This window comes from Myripristis murdjan, chromosome 3, assembly GCF_902150065.1.
Source record: "Myripristis murdjan chromosome 3, fMyrMur1.1, whole genome shotgun sequence".
Taxonomy (NCBI): Eukaryota; Metazoa; Chordata; class Actinopteri; order Holocentriformes; family Holocentridae; genus Myripristis; species Myripristis murdjan.
This window is the reverse complement of record NC_043982.1, coordinates 42707048-42728286: the sequence shown is the minus strand read 5'-3', so window position 1 is coordinate 42728286 and position 21239 is coordinate 42707048. Positions and strand designations below refer to the sequence as shown.

At 44.3% G+C, this 21239-nt stretch overlaps 1 long non-coding RNA gene across 1 annotated transcript; it reads left to right on the top strand.

The window, feature by feature from the left end:
• Nucleotides 1–2360: 2360 nt before the first annotated feature.
• Nucleotides 2361–3226, top strand: LOC115357201 (uncharacterized). The gene is made up of 3 exons (XR_003928082.1): nt 2361–2615; nt 2736–2786; nt 2960–3226. It is a non-coding gene; the product is annotated as an uncharacterized LOC115357201 (long non-coding RNA).
• Nucleotides 3227–21239: the final 18013 nt, after the last annotated feature.

Below are 21239 nucleotides of genomic sequence, written 5' to 3'. Positions count from 1 at the left end.
GATTGGTCAGCAAGTTTAGATGAGGGGCATCCCCCCGTAAAATTACTGACAGAGCCATCTGATTGGCCACACCTTTCTACCTGAGGAAGGACTGAAGGGGTTAAAACCTCTGTGTACCTGAGAGAGAACGAGCTTCTTTGACCAACGCACCTGCGGTATATTAATACTAATTGGCTTACACCAGAGAGGGCTCACTCTCCAGGTACACATTGGGTCATTTATCACTGCATAGAGACCAGAGACTACTTTGCCAAACTGGAAGCCAGCGCCATGAATCCAGCCACAATCCTCAAATACATGAAAAAATTTATCAGGTTCCTTGACTACCTGAAAACGAGAGTGGACCTTAAATCCAGCAATCCAGAGCTGCGTAACAAGTGTCAGATATTCAAGGAGTTCATCCAAACTGTGAGGAAGCCAGTTTCCAGGTTGCACACCCGGGTAACAGTCAAAACAAGGTAAATGGCTCCACTGTTCACACTGCATTACCCGTCATTACTAGTGCTACAGTTCACTACTGCCACTACCACTAATACAATTCTCAGTGGTGTGTGTTCAATATCATGTCTCTTTTCTGTGATTTAGATGGGATAATTTTGTTGACGGGATGAAGTCTGTCAGGAAGTGCCAGGAGATTTTGCAGGTTGCAAAAAAATAGACTTCCTGAACCTCTATGGGAAGTTGATCACAAACCAGCCCATCACTGAAAATGAAAAGACCATGTACCGCTATTACCTGGAGGCGGTCAAGGTGTTTCAGCATTTTCAGTGCCCAGGAGCCGTGGAGGGAATGACTGTAAGTTGAATGTGATTGTTAACTTGATGAGCTGTCTCCTGGTTATTTGTAAACATATGCATTAATAAGCTCTCATTGTTTTACAGGTGGACGAGTTTGTCAACAGGAAGGAGCGTAACGGCAGGGTAGTTGTTGGCATCAAGCAACACAAAACAGCAACTATGCAGGTTGCAACATTCGCCTTGATGTTGGAGGAGGATGCTGTGAGTTTTTGTTTGCAGTCATATTGACTTCTTTTCGTATGATGTGTGTATATTGTTTACAGTGTTTTACAGCTAAGTCACTGTCTCTCTTGTTCCCACAGTGGTTTGATGCATACTACCAACATATCAGGACTCGCCATGAGACAATGTATTGTCAGTCCTTTTCATTGGCAGCACTGGAGCGGCAGTCCACAAGGTCACAAATGATATTCGTCGACTCCAGGATATGCATGTACCTACACAAATGCACAACATGTTAATGGCAACTCTTTCATATATTTGGCCCTGCTCTGCTCACAGATCTAATACAATTTTCATGTCATCCTACTCATTCAGGACCATCATCAGTTCAGCCGTCTCTGCAGTTTGTTCTGGCAGCATCATTTGGTAATGGGCCTCGGCTACTTCGGTGGTGTGTGCCATGTATCGGGCAACTTTTTCCTTCTGGGCGGGAATGAAGTTTTTCACTGCCTGTGTCTCTGCAGCCCTTCGGACTTCTTGACTGGTTGAAGGGTCGACTTTGTACCTGTTGGTGTTTTGATTCTCATGAACACATGTACACCACTACTGCATCTGATAGTTGTTTAGAAAGTTATGCTGATATAAAATAGTAGAATGAGGGATTAATGTGTTTTACAGCTTGTCTCCAGATGATTCAGATGGAAGGGGAAATCTGCCTGAAAAGGTCATACCAAAAAGGCAATTTTCTACTTTTTTTAGAGAACTTTCGGTCACTCTGGATGGATCAGCACCACCTGCTACAAAGAGGAAGGAAGCAGGATTTCCAGCAGAGGATCGGTCACTCACCGACAAGTGGCACAAAGTTCAGAGGGGCCACAGGGAAGAGTATTTTTCTGTGTAAGTGCACAGCAAATACAGCAAATACAGTACACCCAACGTTGACTATCACACTGATAAATGACACCTAAACAAGTTTTATGCCTGAAGTTCTGTTTCTCTTCCAGCCAAATTCAGACATCGCCAACCAACTCAGCGGCAGTTTGACAGATGTGTTGAGAGCATGAAATGGGAAACAAACAAACCCAAATATCAAACTCTGAAGCTGTGGATGCCACCCCATAAAGAGGACATTGCCAACAACAATAAGCTCATCCGGAGAGTGATGACAGAGGTGGAAGGGCCTCTCCATCAAAGACTTTGGTGGAGACAAAGGGAAAGGTAAGACATGGTATTTTCATTGCAAGGAGAGAAAATGTCACCACATTATGAGCATTTTAACAATTGTGGCTGAACTTTACCAACACCCAGAACAGTCTTTATTGTTATAGTTATTCACATAACTCAATGTTTCATCTTCTCTTGTTGACAGGAGTGATTGCAAATCGCAGATTTGTCAAAGGGGAGATGGTCTGATTACCACGGCAACGTGATCCAAGCATCAGGAGGGAGAACCATGCTTGGGGCTCGTGAAGATATCCAATCTTCATGCTACCTATTCTTTTTCAAGGATGGAGAGAGGGATTTGTGTATTGATGCACAAACTTTTCCCTGCTTATGCCACAAGGACCTGGACACCGTTGGAAGGAGAATCAATCATTCCTCCAAGGAACCCAACGGAGATCCATGCTTCTCCTAAAGAGAGACCTCTTTTTACCCGTAAGTAGACTACTTATGGCAGTATAAATATATCTTTCATATTAGCCTATCATGTATAGCTGGGTGAAAGTTTTTTTCTTTTTTGTCTCTGTTTAAACGCAGTCTCTCTCACACATACAGCTATTACCGCAGAAGAGCTGGAAAACATTCACTTCACTCAGTCAGATTTCGGTAAGTGAACCATGTCATCCCAATTTTTTTTTTTAACCTTCTAAACTATACTTTGATATATCATATTGAAAAAATAACAAAACGTGTGTAAATTACAGGCTTATTGAAAGATCGAGAGAGAAAATCAGAGCGAAGAAAATTCTACAATCCCCGACCGTTATTTCCCCTTCCAGAGCAAGGCCGCTTCTAAAACCCTGGTGCCGGGCACGGAGCCGGGTGTCCTACCCGGGCCACCGGCCAGAAAAGCCAGATTGTCTCTCCCTGAAAAGAACGCGGAGAACCACCCACCGCCCGGCGGTAACCCACAGGCTCATATTCAGGGAAAAAAAACGCCCCGCCAGTCAAGATGACTTTGCGATAGCCACTCCGCCGAAAAGGAGGAACAGCAAGAAAGTCTTGAGTGCCAACGAAACGCCGACAAGATCCGGAAAGCAACAAAATCAAAACACACGTGGGCATGCACAGCAGCCAGCCAGCTCTGCTTTGCCTGCTTTGCCGCCCACCCGCCCTCCTGGCACACATTAGCCGTTTCAAACCATAACTTTTGTTTTTTTTTTTGCACACAGAGCCGGCCCTTCCACAAGGACAGATCGGTGAACTTCCCCACACTCTTCAGCGGGCTCAGACTGAAGCATTCTCCGGAACCCATGCTGGTGTGAAAGGAAAATACACATTTTAGGCAGCTCAGACTTCCTGATTGATTTAGACTTGCTAATTGACTGAATCTCCAGTCGTCTGGCCCGGGCCCATCCTGTCGTCTGACCCTGGCCTTTAATCCTGTGGGTGTGAACACGAACACTTATCATGCCTTCAGAACCGCTCCCTACCTGATCACTGCCTCACAATACCTTGATCACACCCTACCCGATCACTGCCTTACAATACCTTCCCTCACCTTTTGTTCTGTCTATTTACATACCGTCTGTACTCACTGTATAGAGGTCTTCCCCTGACATTGTTCTTGGTCAGCTCACAGTACCAGATACCCTCTGTGTCGGTCAGTTCACCAGTGTGCCGGTATACTTCAATAAACTCACACCATTACAGCAAACTCCTAGATTGGACTACAGTGGTTTTTCTTCAACAAATGGTGCCGTGACCCGGATGGCAACATACTTCCACGGAGACTCCTTTTTCCAGACCAAGGACACACCAGTGACTTGAATCTCCAAATTCTCAAAGAGGTAAGGGATCCTTTTAAAAACCCAATTACTGTTGCTGTGTGTTGTCTGGAGGTCTGAAACTGGAGTCCCAAAGAAGTTGATGCCATCCCAATTTCATGTAAGTTTGCTGTGTGGTTGTGAAGGGGGTTATTGTAAAGGGTTCTTTTTGTGTGTGTTTAGAAGCTTCTAGGATTTGGGTGGTTTGCCACTCTTTCAAATAGGTTTAGCATTTAGGTGACAGAGGTAGTAAAAATAAGTAAAATGGAAAAGATCAGGTTTAAGTCCTGTGATTCTATTTAAGAAAATTAAGAATAGAAGAGATCAGGTTAAAGTCCTGTGATTCTATTTAAGAAAATTAAGGATAGAAGAGATCAGGTTAAAGTCCTGTGATTCTATTTCAGAAACTAAGGATAGAAGAGATCAGGTTTGAGTCCTGTGATTCTATCAGAATAGGAAAGACCAGGTTCGAGTCCTGTTCGACTACCAATTCATTTGCCTCAGTGCTGAACCTGCAAGGCGGAGTGAGAAAGATTAGCTCTCCCAAATACCTAGGAGATTCCAATTTTGTTGTGTGTTGTTTTGTGTAGATGTAAGTTTACAGAAAGACAATGGGAAGTTGTTTTAGTAGATGGCCAGATAGAGAGCTGAGCGCATCCTGTTAAGTATATGTATCAAAACTTTGGTGCTGATAGCATTAAATTTGTTGCAACATGTATTAAAGTAACTGCAGAGGATGGTCTTCTCAAATTTCCCTAAATTGGCAGTTTTGACAGAACCCGACTAGAAATTTTAAGAGAGAGATTGAGTTCTTGCTGAGATAACAACAAACATTCTTTCTCCCTCCGACTTTGGAGGGATGAAAGTAGGCGCCGAAATGCAGAATCTCAAATAGCTTCGCTTACAGATCAAAATAAAAAGTTAATAGCTAAATTGGAAGAAAGAAAAAAACAAAACGCAGATAGAAAATGAACCGAACAGCCAGTTAGTTGAGTCCTTTAACATAATAGCTAAAAAAAAAAAAAAAAAAAAACACAACGCAGATAGAATAATAATAATAAAAAAGGAATTAATCCCAAACCTTTATCCTGTTGTTAGGACCCGATTCTTTTGTTGAATGCCCAAGGACAGACCGGAGTCAATCTTCAGCTCTCAGATATAATATTTATTTGGTCACAGGTAAAGCAAAGCAGCGCTGGTCTCAGTGTGACAGAGCTCTCGCAGGATCTCAGTCAGAATGAGTGTCTATCAGGAAATGATACACATTTATGTTCTTGGGCTTGGGCCTGCCCCGTACATAGGTTGGACTTTAAACGCAACCGAGAATAATTGGCCAGTTACCGGACATGGACAGGCCAACCACTGTCCATGCCTTGATCTCGGAATGTGTGATGCTATGTGTATGTATGTTGATTGGGCGTGTATCTAATGCAATAGACCTAACAAATGAGATAGAGAAAATATGTCTGGTTCCAGCTTTGTTTACCTTCTGCTAATAGTCAAGCTGTTCTGAATAACACAAGAAGCATTGAACTTTAACATGCATTGAATACTGCAAGAGACATGAACTATAAGGCCAATTATAACACTGTGAAAGAGATAAAAGAATCTAGTGATGATTGGATTTTGTGTACCCAAGATCTTCATCATCTCTCTAGTCAGAGATGATGAAGAAGGTTGAGTTAGGAAAAGAGGCATTTGTCTATATAGCTTGGAGTTAAAGAGAGCTAAAGGAAATAGTGTGAGATTGAATGCAACTGCTAAAACTGACTTTAACATCTGATTTGAAAGACAAAGTTTTTGATGTTTGTAAAAATCCCTGCAATCCCACTGAATTTGCAAGAATCACACCAGAGCAAGCGCATGAGTAGTAAATATTATGTGCCTTTGTGCGTGCATGTGAAAATGCGCCGATACACCGCCCCGATCTGCAGGGAGGTGATTCTGTAGTTGTGATTTCTGACAATTCAGCACACCACACTGTGCCTACGTGTCTGAGGGACACATGGCAGCCTTCAATATCTGATCATTTCAGTACAATCGATTCGAGTGAGTTGTACGCTCTTTGTCTTGATGCCAGTGGCACTGCGCATGCAGCGAACGTGCAACACTCAACGACCACCAATCTTTACTGGTGAATCTCTAGACAGTCTGAAGAGTTTTATTAATGATAAATTTACGGACATAAACAACAAAATTTTTGACAAATTATCGGCCATCCACAACAAAATTAATAGTCAAACCTCAAATACATCAAACACACAGGCTAGACGTCGGTACACCGCCGACATAGTGAAAATCAGATGTCACACATATCTTTAGTATAAGAAACAAGAAAGATTGGCACGGGAAAATGATCAGTTATTAAAGGAATTAAGGGTGGTTGTGCAGGGAAAAAAATAGGCTTGTCCCCGGATTGTTTTCCCCCTTTTAGCTGCTGTCATGTCTCCCCCTCAAAAGATATTCAAATGAGCTTCTACACAGCTGCAAGAAACTCTGCAACGCCTGCTTTACACAGTGCCATGCCCACACGGGTATCACTCAGAAATGCTCTGAATGTAACAGAATTTGTAAATCTGAGCATTGTTTTAGAAAACAAACAGCCGGACTCACAGCACGGCATCGTGCCTTGTGACTCTTTAAAATATTGTCTGTCATGCGGAAAAACTTACAAGGTTGGTAAGAAACCGCATAAATGCTCGGGTGTGGCTTGTCAACACTGTGGCGACCAGATGTTGGAGGGTAAGGAGCAGCATCAATGTTTCATTCAACCCCTCAAAAGAGAAGAACCCAAACAAAATTACATCCTATATGATTTTGAAACCCGTTATCACAACGGTAAACATGAGGCAAATTTTGTGTGTGCAATGGGCATAGATGGAAACAAATTTTGTTTTAACACCTTGAATTGTGTGGACGCGCTTGTTAAACAGTACAGACAGCCGAAATACAACGGCTACACCTTTATAGCTCACAATGCATTGGGATTTGACAACTACATCCTGTTAGAATATTTTGTGGCACATGGGATCACCCCCACTGTGACAATGAGGGGCAGCAGGGTCATTCTCATGTATGACAAGGCATTCAGACTGAGATGGATTGATTCATTCAGCTTTCTCCCGATGCGTTTGTCCAAAACGCCTTCTGCCTTGGGGTTTGAAGACCTGGAGAAGGGGTATTTTCCCCACAAGTTTAACACTAGGGAGAATGAATACTATGTGGGCAAGTACCCCTCCCCATCGTACTATGGCTTTGACAGCATGCGTGCCAGTGAGAAAGAGGCATTCATGAGGTGGTATGACACAGTCCGTGAGGACACCTTTGATTTTCAAGCAGAGATTCGTCGCTATTGTGTGAATGATGTGGAGGTGTTGCGCAGGGCATGCTGCATATATCGCAATTGCTCCATTTCTGGAGTGCACACAGCTTGACCCTTTTGCTTTTACTACCCTGGCCTCCAGCTGTATGGGCGTTTTTAAAACGCGTTTTCTGCCCAAAGACACCCTGGCATTAACATATGTAGGGGCCTACATTCAGCAAAACAAGACATATTCTGCCGGGTCTATAGAGTGGCTTGAATACGTGACCCTTACAGAACAGAGAGACATCAGACATGCGCTCAAGCATGGTGAGCATCAGATTGGTCCATATTTTGGGGACAGTTTTGACCCCGATAGCGACACGTGCTTTGAGTATGCAGGTTGTTTTTTTCATGGATGTGTCAACTGTCACGCTCAGGGTGATCTCAACCCTGTCAGCAAGGTGTGCTACGGGGAGCTTTATAGGCAATTTTGTCAAAAGGTGGCCGAATTGAAAACAAGGTATGGGCATAATGTGGTGGTGATGTGGGAGTGTGAATGGGCCTCATTAAAAATGTCACACCCCGGTGTCCGTGCCTTTGTAGAAGGCTACCGAAAACCAGAAAGGCTTGACCCCCGGAAAGCTCTCTTTGGCGGCCGCACAAATGCCATAAAGTTACACCACAAGGTGGAAGGCGATAGTGAGAAAATAAGGTACTACGACTTTACAAGTCTGTATCCCACAGTGCAGTCGAACAAACTGTACGCTGTTGGACACCCGCAAATTATCCACAGGAATTTTGATTCCGTGGATAATTATTTTGGTTTTGTAAAATGCAGCGTGCTTCCTCCGAGAGGTTTGTTTCACCCAGTCCTGTCCTACAGATGCCACAGTAGGCTCATGTTCCCGCTTTGCGGGCGGTGCGCTGAAGATTTGAATCAGATGAGTGATTGTTCCCACAGTGACAAGTAGAGACAGCTGTCAGGTGTGTGGGTCTCGTTTGAGCTTCAGAAAGCGCTTGAAAAGGGGTACCAGATTATCGCCATTGATGAAGTGTGGCATTTTCCTAGCAAGACAGACACTTTGTTTAAGGATTATGTCAAAACATTTTTGAAATGCAAACAGGAGGCTTCTGGCTACCCCGGGCATGTCAAAACACCTGCCGAGCAGAAGGCCTACATTGATGACTATTATGTAAAGGAGGGTATTAAACTGGATGCTAATAAAATCCGCGTCAACAAGGCGATGCGTAGTTGTAATAAACTACTCCTCAACTCTTTGTGGGGTAGATTCAGCATGCGGAACAATATGCCCTCGTGCGAGCTCATCACAGAACTGTCCCGCTTTACACAGCTGATGTTTAGCGATCACTATGATGTGAGACAGTTCTGTTTCATTTCTGATGATGTGGCAATGGTGCAGTGGCGTCATGCGGACAGCAAGGGGTCCCGTGTGAAAGATGTAAATTTGTTCATAGGGGCCATGACTACCGCTTACGCTAGACTGGAGCTGTACAACCTTTTAGACAAGCTGCAGGACCGGGTGTTGTACTGTGATAGACAGTGTCATCTTCACGTCTCGGTCCCTACCTCGGGGATTTGACGGATGAAATAAACGCCGGTGACGTATGCGGTCTTCCCCATGAAGACTACATCACCGAATTTGTCTCGGGGGGTCCCAAGTGTTACGCCTATCGCACTCGTCAGGGTAAGACGCAGGTCAAATGCAAGGGGGTGACTTTAAATGACCGAAATGCTGCGGTAATCACCCCGGACTCCCTGCTGGGTTTGGTCGAGTCCTTTGTGGCCAATAGGTGGAGCGATGCGCACCTGACGACTGTGTGTGACACCATTAGGCGCAACAAAAAGAAATTCCATCTTAAAAACGAGACAGTGATTAAGAAGGTCCAGGTCGTGTACAACAAACGCTGTGTGTTTAGCGACTACACCACGCTACCATATGGATTTTAAATCAGACCATGGTTTTGACAGCAGGCTGCAACATCCGTTTAGCATGGTGGTGAGCGGTCCCTCTAATTGTGGAAAGACTTATTTTGTCAAGGGTGTTATTGAAAATGCTTTGAGGGTGATTTCACATGAGTTTGCTAATATAGTCTACATATACTCGTGCTGGCAGCCTTTATATGACCAACTCCTTAAAGTAAGAGATATCAACTTTGTGAACGGCTTACCCGAGTCTCTTTGTGATGATGTTCTGCTCCCCCCTAACAAGAACAATTTGCTCATTATTGATGATTTGATGAACGATGCAAGCAACAACACTGAAGTACAAAATGTATTCACCAAATATGTGCATCATAGAAATCTAAGTTGTATATATTTAGTGCAAAATTTATTTATTCAGGGCAAGTCCAGCAGGATTATCAGCCTCAACGCCAATTACATGATTTTGTTTAAAAATCCTCGGGATAAATATCAGATTACCCTGCTGGGTAGGCAGATGTTTCCCGGTAACACCAAATATTTTCTAGAGTCTTTTAATGACGCGACTGGCTCCACCTACGGTTATTTATTATTAGATTATAAAGCCAAAACGCCGGACCATTTAAGACTCAGAACAGGCTTGCTGTCGGATCATCCGGTTGTGTGTGTATATATACCTAAAAAAAGAAGAGCATAAAGGGGGTTGAATATGTCGTCACGCATACAGAGAAATATGGGTCGCTGGAGTTGCTATATACATCTCCGCCGAGCATGCGGAGGCTTATTGTGTTAAATGCAAAACCGGACTTTAACGCACTGTGTGAAATTGCTCTCAATGTGTTAAGAGGTAACATACTACTGACAGACAGCCAATACAGACAACTGAAGAAGAAAAATTCTGCCATCAGACTTGTTGCTGATAAAAAGTCAAACTTAAAAAAAAGAAAAAGACTATTAACCAGACTGGAGGATTTTTATTGCCACTACTGGGTACAGAAATCCCGTTCATATCCAATCTTTTTACCAGAGGTTGAAAAAACAGAATGGAGCACACTCAAAAAATGTTTCTGGTCCCACAACATCAACTACACGCTCTGAAGCAACGGGTGCATGAGGAAGACAACGGTTCCATCCGACAAGAGGTGCAAAACGAGCTGGATAAGGCTATGGTTGAGATTCTGAACCTCCCTGATACAGACGTTTACGAGAAGGCCAAAAAATATTCAAATATTTTACAGCGCTATCTGACTGTGGTGAGACAGGGCAAGCGTGAAAAAGGTGTATTGACATTATCATTGCCCGAAAGCGGTGATGCGACTGATACAGCTGTAAGCGCTACAGCGCCTGTTGTTGGTCATGAATCTGAAAAGGATATGATTGCGGGTGAAGTTTTAACATTTACCTGAAAGAAGCAAGAGAAGCGCTGAATATATTTTGGATGCTATGGCCCGCTCGATAGATGTGATATCTTGGACAGATCAGGGAGAAGTCTTGGTCCACAACCAGGTCATCAGAGGCTCGCATTTGTACGATCTGTTGAAAAGTGTCACTGCTGCGCATAATGTCACAGACCTATCTAGGCCCATAGGTTGGAAGACGTTTTTAAAAACCCTGGCGGGGTTAAATATACCTCTCTCTGCCGTCCCCAACACTCAGGTGCATAGGGCGATTGCGGAATATAAAAGGGGAGATGATGCAGCTAAAAACATCTCAGACACTAGGGGGAAAAGGACAGATTGGTTCCCCTGAATACAGCACACCTCTCAGCTCACCCAGATCAAGACGATTAACGTCACCCCGCTCCCTAACCACGGCATGGTTATATTTTTAATTTTTTCTATATATTAGAACGTTTTTCGTTCTTATAATTGTTTCATCATTTATGTGTGACTAAAGACCATGATTTTATCTGATTTTTCCTTTTTATATCCATTTTTAAGTTGATTGTACGGCTTTTGACCATATTTGTTGTTTTTTTCTTTTCTCAGAATTATTTAAAATGTGTAAATGTTTTTGATCATGTCTTGTTTTTTTTTTCTTTCTCAGCATTATTTTAAAGTGTGTAAATGCTTTAAAATGTTTTTCTTTAAAATTTAAAAAAAAAACGGATGTAAAGCCTTTTAAAAAAAATTCTCTTTTCTCAGAATTATTTAAAGTGTCATGATGAATGAAATTTTGGGTGCGAATAAAAAAAGGTCGATACCGAAAAATCATTTTCTCGGTTTTTATTTAATATGACACACATTGTAACACATTAATATATCACACATTAGTTTCCAAATTGTACACAAGTAAAATTATATCCACGACACGCAACAGGCTGTATTTTGTTAACAAAGCAGCAAACCATGCCATCGTTACAGATAAGACTGGATCCATACATAACACCCTAGTATACGGCAATCCTTTTTGTATATGATAGAAATATCCTTGTCTATGCTTTGTAATGTAAATAGCCAGCCAGTGCTCCCCGGGCATGTCAGAGGGATGGGTGTTTACAATCAGCATGATGGGGGGTTTACAGCCATCGTATTCAGAGAGCTGGTCGCAGGCAAGGACCCCCAAAAATCTGTACCGTTAATTATTTTTCTAACGATGCTAGTTAATTCTATGGTATTCATGGCTCTCTAGTAGTAATCCAGAAGCACATGTCTCTTGTTTGAGATCTCAATCACCGAATCAAACACAGTAGCATATGAGATTCACAGCGCGGGGCAGGGGTACTCTGAAACGGACTTCCAGCCGCACATTGCCCATCTTGATCAGCGACACATTCCCTGAACAACCCTCATCCAGCTTCAGGTTGAAGCAGAATAAGGTATAGCCGGCACCAAAATCTTGAGATATGGCCAGTGATCTGTCCTTCAGGTGGCGCCCTGTGGTCTGTATTAGCTGGTAATACTCTCTGGTGTACTGTCCTCTCTGAAAATGCAGTTGAAACGGCTTGGCAGGATATGACTGCCCATCGGCGTATATACAAATAAACTCTGTCGTAATGCCCAAAATTAAAAGAGTTATGTCTGTAACTCCCTGTATAGCCCACGTTATCTACAAACCCCACAATGATAAATTTAGGGATCTGTCCTTTGTAAAGATTTTCCTGGTTGCACACCCTTGTTCCAGCTGGGATGGAGAACGTTTTCAAAGGCACTCTATAGCGTATTCAGCGTTAGTGTGCTGCAGGGCCCTGCTGTGTGCCAGCCTGACGGTAGGAGCGACTGTCACCTTCTTCACAAACACACTGGCAGACACGATCTTTACTTGGTGCTGTTCATTTGCAGTGGTCATCAGGGAAAATTCAGCTTTTGACCGAATACACTTGATAGAAATATCCACGCCGTTTGGCAGTAGTTTTTCTTGAAAAAAAATAAGTTGGCGTGTATTGGTGCGATTAACTCCACAATACGGCTGTTTTCAGTGTATGCGACTCTGGCTACCAGCCCAGCATCGTCTCCCGCTATGGAAGCAAAACCTATTCCCCGGTATGGGTATGTGTTGGATGATTGTGTTATAAGCCTCCCCCAACATTATATCGACTGGAGAAAAGAGCGAGCATCCTGGATAATTTATAAAACCCACGTCAGCACCATTAGCCAGGTTGATATGCTTCCGCACATCCAGCAATAAACCAGTCAAGCATAAGGACATCATGCTGGCATGTGATGCCATTGTCACCGACCACGACATGCACATATACTGGAAGAAAGTTCGGGGTCACTCCAAGCAACCGGGAGTTGACAAAACGTTCAATGACCAAACTGATGCACTGGCCAAGGATGGCGCCCTGCATGGGGAGGTATGGACCTTTGACGCCCACCCACCCGCCCTTACTGTGGCGGCCGTCACTCGTCGCCAAGCAGCCTCCACTGCACCTGCGGTGCCAACCTCTGTACGCCTGGCACCTCAACTTGCCACCCCTGATCTGGTGGCTCTTCAAGCCACCGACTCGGCCCTTGCCCTCATGGTCGCACATCTCTCCAACCCTGCGACCAATCCTCTTCCACTTGACACGTTGGCCGCTAATGCGTCTCTTCGTCGCCTTCACTCTGTGATATCTTACCTCCGGCTCTTGCATGGCATCCTCTTTTATGTCCCTGATGACCACGCTTCGCCACGGCTCATGGTTCCTCAGTGCCAAAGGGGGGTGATGATGACGCATGCCCATGACGCACCATACGCCGGACATCGTAGTGCCAAAACTACACACGACACATTGAATCAAGTGGCATACTGACCAAACATGCGACAGGACATAGCTGAGTATGTTCAGGCATGCCTACTCTGCTGCCAGTTCCAACCAGCTAACCCAAATCATCGGGCACCACTGCAACGCCGAGGCATCTGTTTTCCATGGTCGGACCTTCAGATTGACTGGGTTGGACCAATCACCAAGTCAGCCAGGGGAAATAAGTACTTCCTCACGGTAACCTGCGCCTTCACCAAATGGGTGGAGTGCCTGCCAGCCCCGAATGACACGGCTCAAACCACAGCCTGCCTACTGATGAACCATGTGTTCTCGCGATTTGGGTTGCCAGTACAAGTCGATTCAGATCGAGGCACCCATTTTACTGCAGAAGTCATGAGGTTTGGAAGCTTCTAGGTGTCAAGTCTCAACTACACATCAGCCACCACCCCATCTCGTCCGGCCAGGTGGAACTCACCAATCAGACCGTCATCGAGATGTTAAAAAAATACGTGGCCGCAAATCAGAGACTGGGACATCAAGCTACCCTTGGTGCTGATGGCCATCAGTCCCTCACCACAGGACAACTCAGATGACAAGAGCTAACCATCCTGATACAGTACCTACGCCAAAGGGGGGTGTCACTACACACGTGTTCGCCTTCCACTTTGTTAGGTTAGCCACACCAAAACTTGCCTGGTTGTAGCAAGGGGGTAGCTGGTGACCCTGGTCACCACTCCCCAAAGTTTGTTGTTTTAGTTTGTTATTTTAATTTGTTGTTTTTGGAGGTAACCCTGGGTGGCTCACGCGGGCCCGGGAACGCCTCTGAAGATTAAGAAAGGGATAAGGTAGATAGAATCATCCACACAGCTAGTAGTAGGAACCAGGCAAGGAACTCATCTCCATCGGTTGGCTAAAACAACCTCAAGGTATGGCAACTATAAACCAATCACGACCTCAAGGAGAAAGGGGTAAAACTAATTGGCAGACATTACCGTTTGAAGGTTCACTTGTAATGGTGTTTTCTTTTGTATGTGTTTCTCTTTCCTATTCGATAGGATGGGATCCGGGCTTGTAATGTTGCTACTCTGGATACTGGGAGTAAATTCCCAAACTGAGACCGTGCTTCCAGGGCCAACCTCGGGCATAGTCCTACGGGATCAACCAGGGTTGCTCATTACCAATTGTCGGACTCACACTCAAAAGGTGTATGTGCGCCTCAACCCTTTTGATGTGTACCGGGCTCACTATCCAGCGCAGGCGCCCCAAACGAGCTGGGCAGGTACTCGCTGGACCAGGGAAGCCATTGCACACGCTGAGGCAGATGTCACCCACATGCTCCAGCAATTGGATAAGGTGACCATAACGCAGGCTGAACTCAGTGGACAATCACGTCGCCCCAAACGCTTCCTGGGTGCCCTGCTCGGGGCAGCCGCCGCTGTTGGCACTCTGTTTAACATAGGTGTAACCACGGTAAATGCTGTAAATCTGGCCACCGTTAAGCGCAGTGTAGGCGAGCTACAAGAGATGCCCCAACTCAGGGAACAGCTCCACACTCAGGGTCAGAGCCTTCAGACAATCGGGCAAACGTTGAAGGGAACCATTGTAGTCCTAAATACTCACAGCGAGGCACTTAACCACACCATTAAGACCGTTAAACTGTTGTCAGTCCTTCAGACCGACTATGCACACACTCAAATTCTAACTTCGCTCATGACCGATATGCTGCGGGAGGTGAGCTCCTCCCTAGACATGCTAATTATGGGTCGAATCCCGCCCTACCTGGTGTCACTCAGTCTGGTCCAGCAGATTCTGGCTGATGCTCTGTCAGGACCCCCTCAAACTCTTCAGACCCATGTAGCCTACTCACTGGGGAGTGCAATTCCACTTTATGTAGATCCCTTAGAACGGGAATTGGCCTTCTTGCTAACCCTACCCATCATTGAGTCCAACAATGTTTACCGACTCAAGGATGTAGTGAATGTGGGCTTCTGGCAAGGGGAAACCCGAGTCCGAATCCATACCCCCAGCGTAGTGGCGTATCATGAGAATAACCCACAACTCTATCTGGCCCCCAATTTGAAAATGTGCACCCTTACCAAGGATGTGCATTATCTTTGCCCCAGTAAGCCCTTCATCAGGGACAACACCGAGGGTATCTGCGGCCTTCAACCCATGCGGGATGAATCCCAATGCCCCGCAGAGGCTACGCTGCGCCATCTCGTGGCCTCCACTGAAGCCGAAATTGTCGGAGATCAGTGGCTGGTCAATACTCCTGCTCAATACGCCACCCTTACATACGATCAGCATGACACTGCCACCCGTGTTCTGCTGCCCAATCAGACCATTTGGGTCAAGGTTCCCAAGAACGCCATTTTACACATTGAGGACCTTGCTCTGTATCATCTTCCCGCCGAATACTATGAAAGTGAGCTTGAAATATCACCTTTTTTCAGACAGCGTTCACTGGCTTTAGATGCTCAATTGGAGGATCAGATCAAATACACTGGCACCCAGACCATTGATCTAACTCCAGTGGACAACGTCATTAAGGCCATAGCCCGCCTACCAGAAATTGACCCATCTGGAGTGGTACAGGCATGGTCTGCTGCCGACACTGCCTTGTGCGTTGGGACTGCACTAGGCTATGTGTCGACTATTTTTCTTACCTGCCTGCTGAGTAGAAGGGTACAAGGACTACAGGGTTCCCTAGCCAAAATAACCACTCAATGTCCTCGATTGTTTAGAAGTAGGGAAACCCCCGCTCAGCCGGATACTGAACAGCCCTTAAACCTCATTGAAATCACTCCAGCCATTCCCCACAGGCAACCCGACCAGGAGCCAACGCTACCTCGGGCAGCCTCCCTGGAGGAATTGGCCTAAAGTATTTTTGTTGTTGAATGTTTTGTTAATGAGGATAGCTTAGAGTTGACTAAAGAAAGAATATTCGAGACATGTAACCCAAGGTTTTGTTTTTCCAATTATTAATCTTCAACAGTTATCAGTAATACTCCAGTCTAGCTCATTTCACCGCACCAGAGGAGCTGACAAGATAGGTGTTGGTTGGTCGTTGTGTCTGCTCTTCTCCTGTCTGACAGGTGTGCTCGATGACATCGCCGATGACATCGACCAAAAGGGGGGGGTGGAGGATTCAGGCCCCCAGCCTTGAGCCTTACCGCCAAATGGCATGTCTGCCGTTTGACCTGGGGCCTGACCCAGCTTATCACAACTATGGCCGGGACTGAGAGTCGTAAAGGTGTCCCATTTGTCACCCTGGGGCATCTGGAAAGTTACTGAAATAAACATTTTTTCCTTTCTCACAGGGAAATACATGGAACTGAAGGGGGGTCTCTCTTCCCCCCAATGACTTTAATGGTCTCACTGACCAACTGACCCCTTGATTTGCAAATCAGAGGTCAAAAGACGCATTCCTGACCGTCTGGCACTTTTCCTGCAGATAACAGATCAAAGACTCCAGGAAACCCAAGGAATGCCCAACTGAACATTGACACTCACACACACACACACCACGGACATCCTGAATCCCTCAGGAGCTTTGTGCATACTAAAAGATAGACTTTATCTTTCTCAATGGACTGTGTAGATGTATGAGTAACCAAACGGTCAGCAAATCAGCAACAAGGGTCAGGCTTGTTGGAGAAGCCTAAGTTGCTTCTGCTGGAATGAATTGATAGATGTGAACGCGACTGTGTTGTGATTGCATATGTCATGTTTGGTGTCCTTACGCTACTCAGGATGAAGTGAAGTCGAATTTTAGGTAATATCCAGAATTCCTCTTACAGGTTGGATGATATGAAAACCTGTTAGAGGAATACTTGCATCCCAGGGCAATTAATTCCCTGTCTGTGAATTTCTTTCCCCCCCTCCCTCAGGCGGCACTGATTGGTCAGCAACTTGAGACTAGAGGCGTCCCTCCTGAAATTGCTGATAGCGGACAGTCATTTGATTGGCCCATCTTTCCCGCCTGAGGAAAGGCCGAAGGGGTTAAAACCTCTGTGTACCTTAGAGAGGCAGAGCTTTTTCAACTAACACACCCGCAGAGCGTCTGCTGCGTGACTCCATTCCAGCGAGCATCTGTTCCATCCCGAGCCTTAGCTCCAGCTCCTCCCGACGCCATCCTCTGTTCTTCTGCAGCAATCAGCTGGCCCTTCGTCGTCAACCCACGGACTTCAAACTCCGGCGAAATCCGCTACCAGGCTCAAGCAAGTAACCAAACCTTCTATTTGTCTAGACCCTGGTGCGGTAGTTTGACTTTTAGTTTACACCCCGTATTTCCTAATTGGTGCTAGAATCAATCAGGGCTCACTCTCTCTGAGGTACACATTGGGTCATTTTTACATAACCGACTTGTGATATCTGTTTCGGTGCCACTTTACAATCACTATTTGCTGTCATCCATTTCATGTTTTGCAACCCTCTCTGCTCATCCATTACCTGCCCCATTATTTGTTTGTCTGTTTGTGTTTTGTTTGCTTAATCGTATATTCATCTATATTTTCATGCTACCGTAGTTAGTTGTTTGTAATCAGTAGACGTAGTAATAAAGTGTGTTAAATTCATGTTCGTTGTTGTGTTCTTTGTGAGTGGAATTCTTGATCCCTATTCGGAAAAGATCCGACTGCCCTTTTTGTGTTTGTGGCAGCTACAGTGATGCAATGCACATTTAATTCAGAATGTTCAGATGATCTTAAAAGTTGCCAGACAACGCCACCCTGGGAATTTCACCCAGAGAATTATTTTGTGCGTATGCTTAAGACACACAGGTTCGTCACTCAGAGCAGGAGACGTGGGTTCAAAAATGTACAAAAATATTTTATTTTACAGTTTTAAAAATATACATGTTCTATTTAAAACAAAACACCATTCACACGGGGAAGGGAAAAAGGGAACCTTATCAGGTGCTGAGGCTTACCGGTTGGACAGGGGCTAGTGAGAGGGAGAGGGATCCACCAAACCAACTAAAAATCACCCACACACACACGTGACACACACACACACACTTGGTGAAGTGAACCAAATCCCAGGGAGCACAGCACACACGAAAAGGGGGGACCTGCCACCCGGATCACCAGCGCCACTACCAGCCTTCAGCAACTGAAAAGGATAACAGAAATTAATGAGGGAGAAATAAGCAAATCAACACAACAAAACCCACTAACTGAACAAAATATAAATGATAGCAAGATTCGAATTAATATAACAAATTATACAATATAATAAATACCCAAATGGAAACAACACAAAAAGAATAAACTGATACAATTAATCCGAATAAAACAAAATAACTACCAGTCAATCACACATTTAAAAAGAGTAGTCCATAATTAGCTCCGGCCGACCAACCACCAGAAACAGCGGCAGTTTGACAGATGTGTTGAGAGCATGAAATGGGGAACGAAAAAACCCAAATATCAAACTCTGCTGAAGCTGTGGACGCCACCCCATAAAGAGGACATTGCCAACAACAAGAAGCTCATCCGGAGTGTGATGACACAGAGGTGGAAGGGCCTCTCCATCAAAGACTTTGGTGGAGACAAAGGGAAAGGTAAGACATGGTATTTTCATTGCAAGGAGAGAAAATGTCACCACATTGAGCATTTTAACAATTGTGGCTGAACTTTAACACCCAGAACAGTATGTATTGTTATAGCTATTCACATAACTCAAAGTTTCATCTTCTCTTGTTGACAGGAGTGATTGCAAATCGCAGATTTGTCAAAGGGGAGATGGTCTGTGATTACCACGGCAACGTGATCCAAGCATCTGGAGGGAGAACCATGCTTGGGGCTCATGAAGATGGGATATGCTACCTTTTCTTTTTCAAGGATGGAGAGAGGGATTTGTGTATTGATACAAACTTTTCCCAGCTCATGCCACAAGGACCTGGACACCATTTGTAAGAGAATCAAACACTCCTCCAAGAAACCCAACTTGAAACCGGTTCATGTTTTGCTGAACAGAGATAGAGTAAGCTTAGATGTGATCCTGTTCAAGGCTTTAATTGACATCAAAACAGGGACAGAACTGAAGTTCCACTATGGTGTAAACAGGAAATCGCACTGAGGAGAAGGCCTGGATCTGGACTGGCTGGAGGAGAAAATCCAAACAGTTATTTCAGCAAATCCCCTCGGCTGTCTGGTGGTTCAGACTCTGCATTAGTGTCATTAAACATCTTCAGGCCCAGGGTGTGTTGCTCAGTACCGGGAGACCCCCTGAGATGAGGAGAATAGTGATACTGAGCTTAAGCACGACTACAAAAGGACACCGAGCTTCAATGCATGAAAACAATCAGCGGACAAGCAGGCTTCACCCGGCTGAACTCATGACCTTCACAACTTGTACAACCACACCAGGAAGTTGCTGCTATGCAGCAGGTAATGATTTTTTTTTTTTTTTTTTTTTTTTAAAAGGTTACTCATCCCTGTTTCACTCAGCAGTCTCTACTGTCTTGTGTCTTTTTGTAATTTGTAAACATTAGCCAACAAATTAACTTGTTTTTATTCCCTCTGCCCTGCATGTACTACTACTTCCTGCAAATGCAGGACTAATTCTCAAACATCTGAGCTACACGCCGGAGAAGTCTGGAAGTTGATGCAATGCAACAGGTAATGATATTCTTTTCACAATCATTACTCACTTATCTATTGTCTTCAGAACAGGCCACCCACACCCACACCCACCCACCTACAGTATGTGTACTACATTATTTGAGCTGAGTATACAGCTGAGTTAATACACTTGCATACTGCATAATACACTATAATAATACATATACATAATACACAATCACTCCTCCATGAAACCTAACTTGATTTTTAATCAATTTAAGTAATTTCTTTACTTAAACTGATAACATACTCACTGCAGCAATTTTATTTGTAATGGAGTATTTGTACAGTCTGAAATACTTTTACTGAAATAAAAGGGACTGAGTTATTACTCATGTAGTTTGTGATTAAATACAATCTCTGTAGATCTAGCACATTAAAATACAGAAGGTCACAAGTAGTGTTTTTAGAGAATTTGTCACAAGATTCTACATTTGTTTGATTAAAATTGGCTTTTTTATATACATTTACAAAATGTCAGCAGGACAGAGCAGCTCTGTCAGACTCTGGCTTCCTCTCTTAAGACATCTTACAGACATGCTAATGATTTGCCCCCAACCCCTCACGTCTGCTGCAGGACATCAGAGCAGCAGAGAGTTTTAGGTTTCATGTACCATCTAGTGGTCAGTGTCTAGATAGCACATTGACTGGTCATATTGTGATTTCTGGAGGCTTCACCAAATGTGGTACCTGCGACTCAAGCTTTCATGGTAAGAGACACTGTGTGAAATATTCTCACCCAAGGTTTTTCCTTAGTAATGGGGACTTTGTCAGGCCAGACATAAATTACATTGATTTAAAGGGACTCAGTGACCTCCATATACTTTCTGTGATTAAACACAAGTTCAGTGCAATGACTCTCTGCACATGTAGCACAGTAAAAGACAGACAAAAAAAGGTCACAAGTTCACTGTAAGGTCTGTGTAGTTAGGAGTAAAGGGACTTTACATTTGAGGAGGTTTCCCCCTTTGTGTACAGTTGTATAAACAGATTGTGAATTCTGTCATGCCATACAGACATTGTAAAAGCTGTATGCTTTATCACAGAGATTCTGGTAAGCCATTCACAAAGTTGATCTCTTATTTTGAAAAAAGGAGTTGGTCATATTTAAAAAAAAAAAAAAAAAAAAAAAAAGGTTGCCAGCACTAGTACACTCCTTGGCAAAATTTTAAGACCAGTTGAAAAATTGCAAGAAATTTACATTTTGCACTGTTGGATCTTAAGGTTCTAAGTAG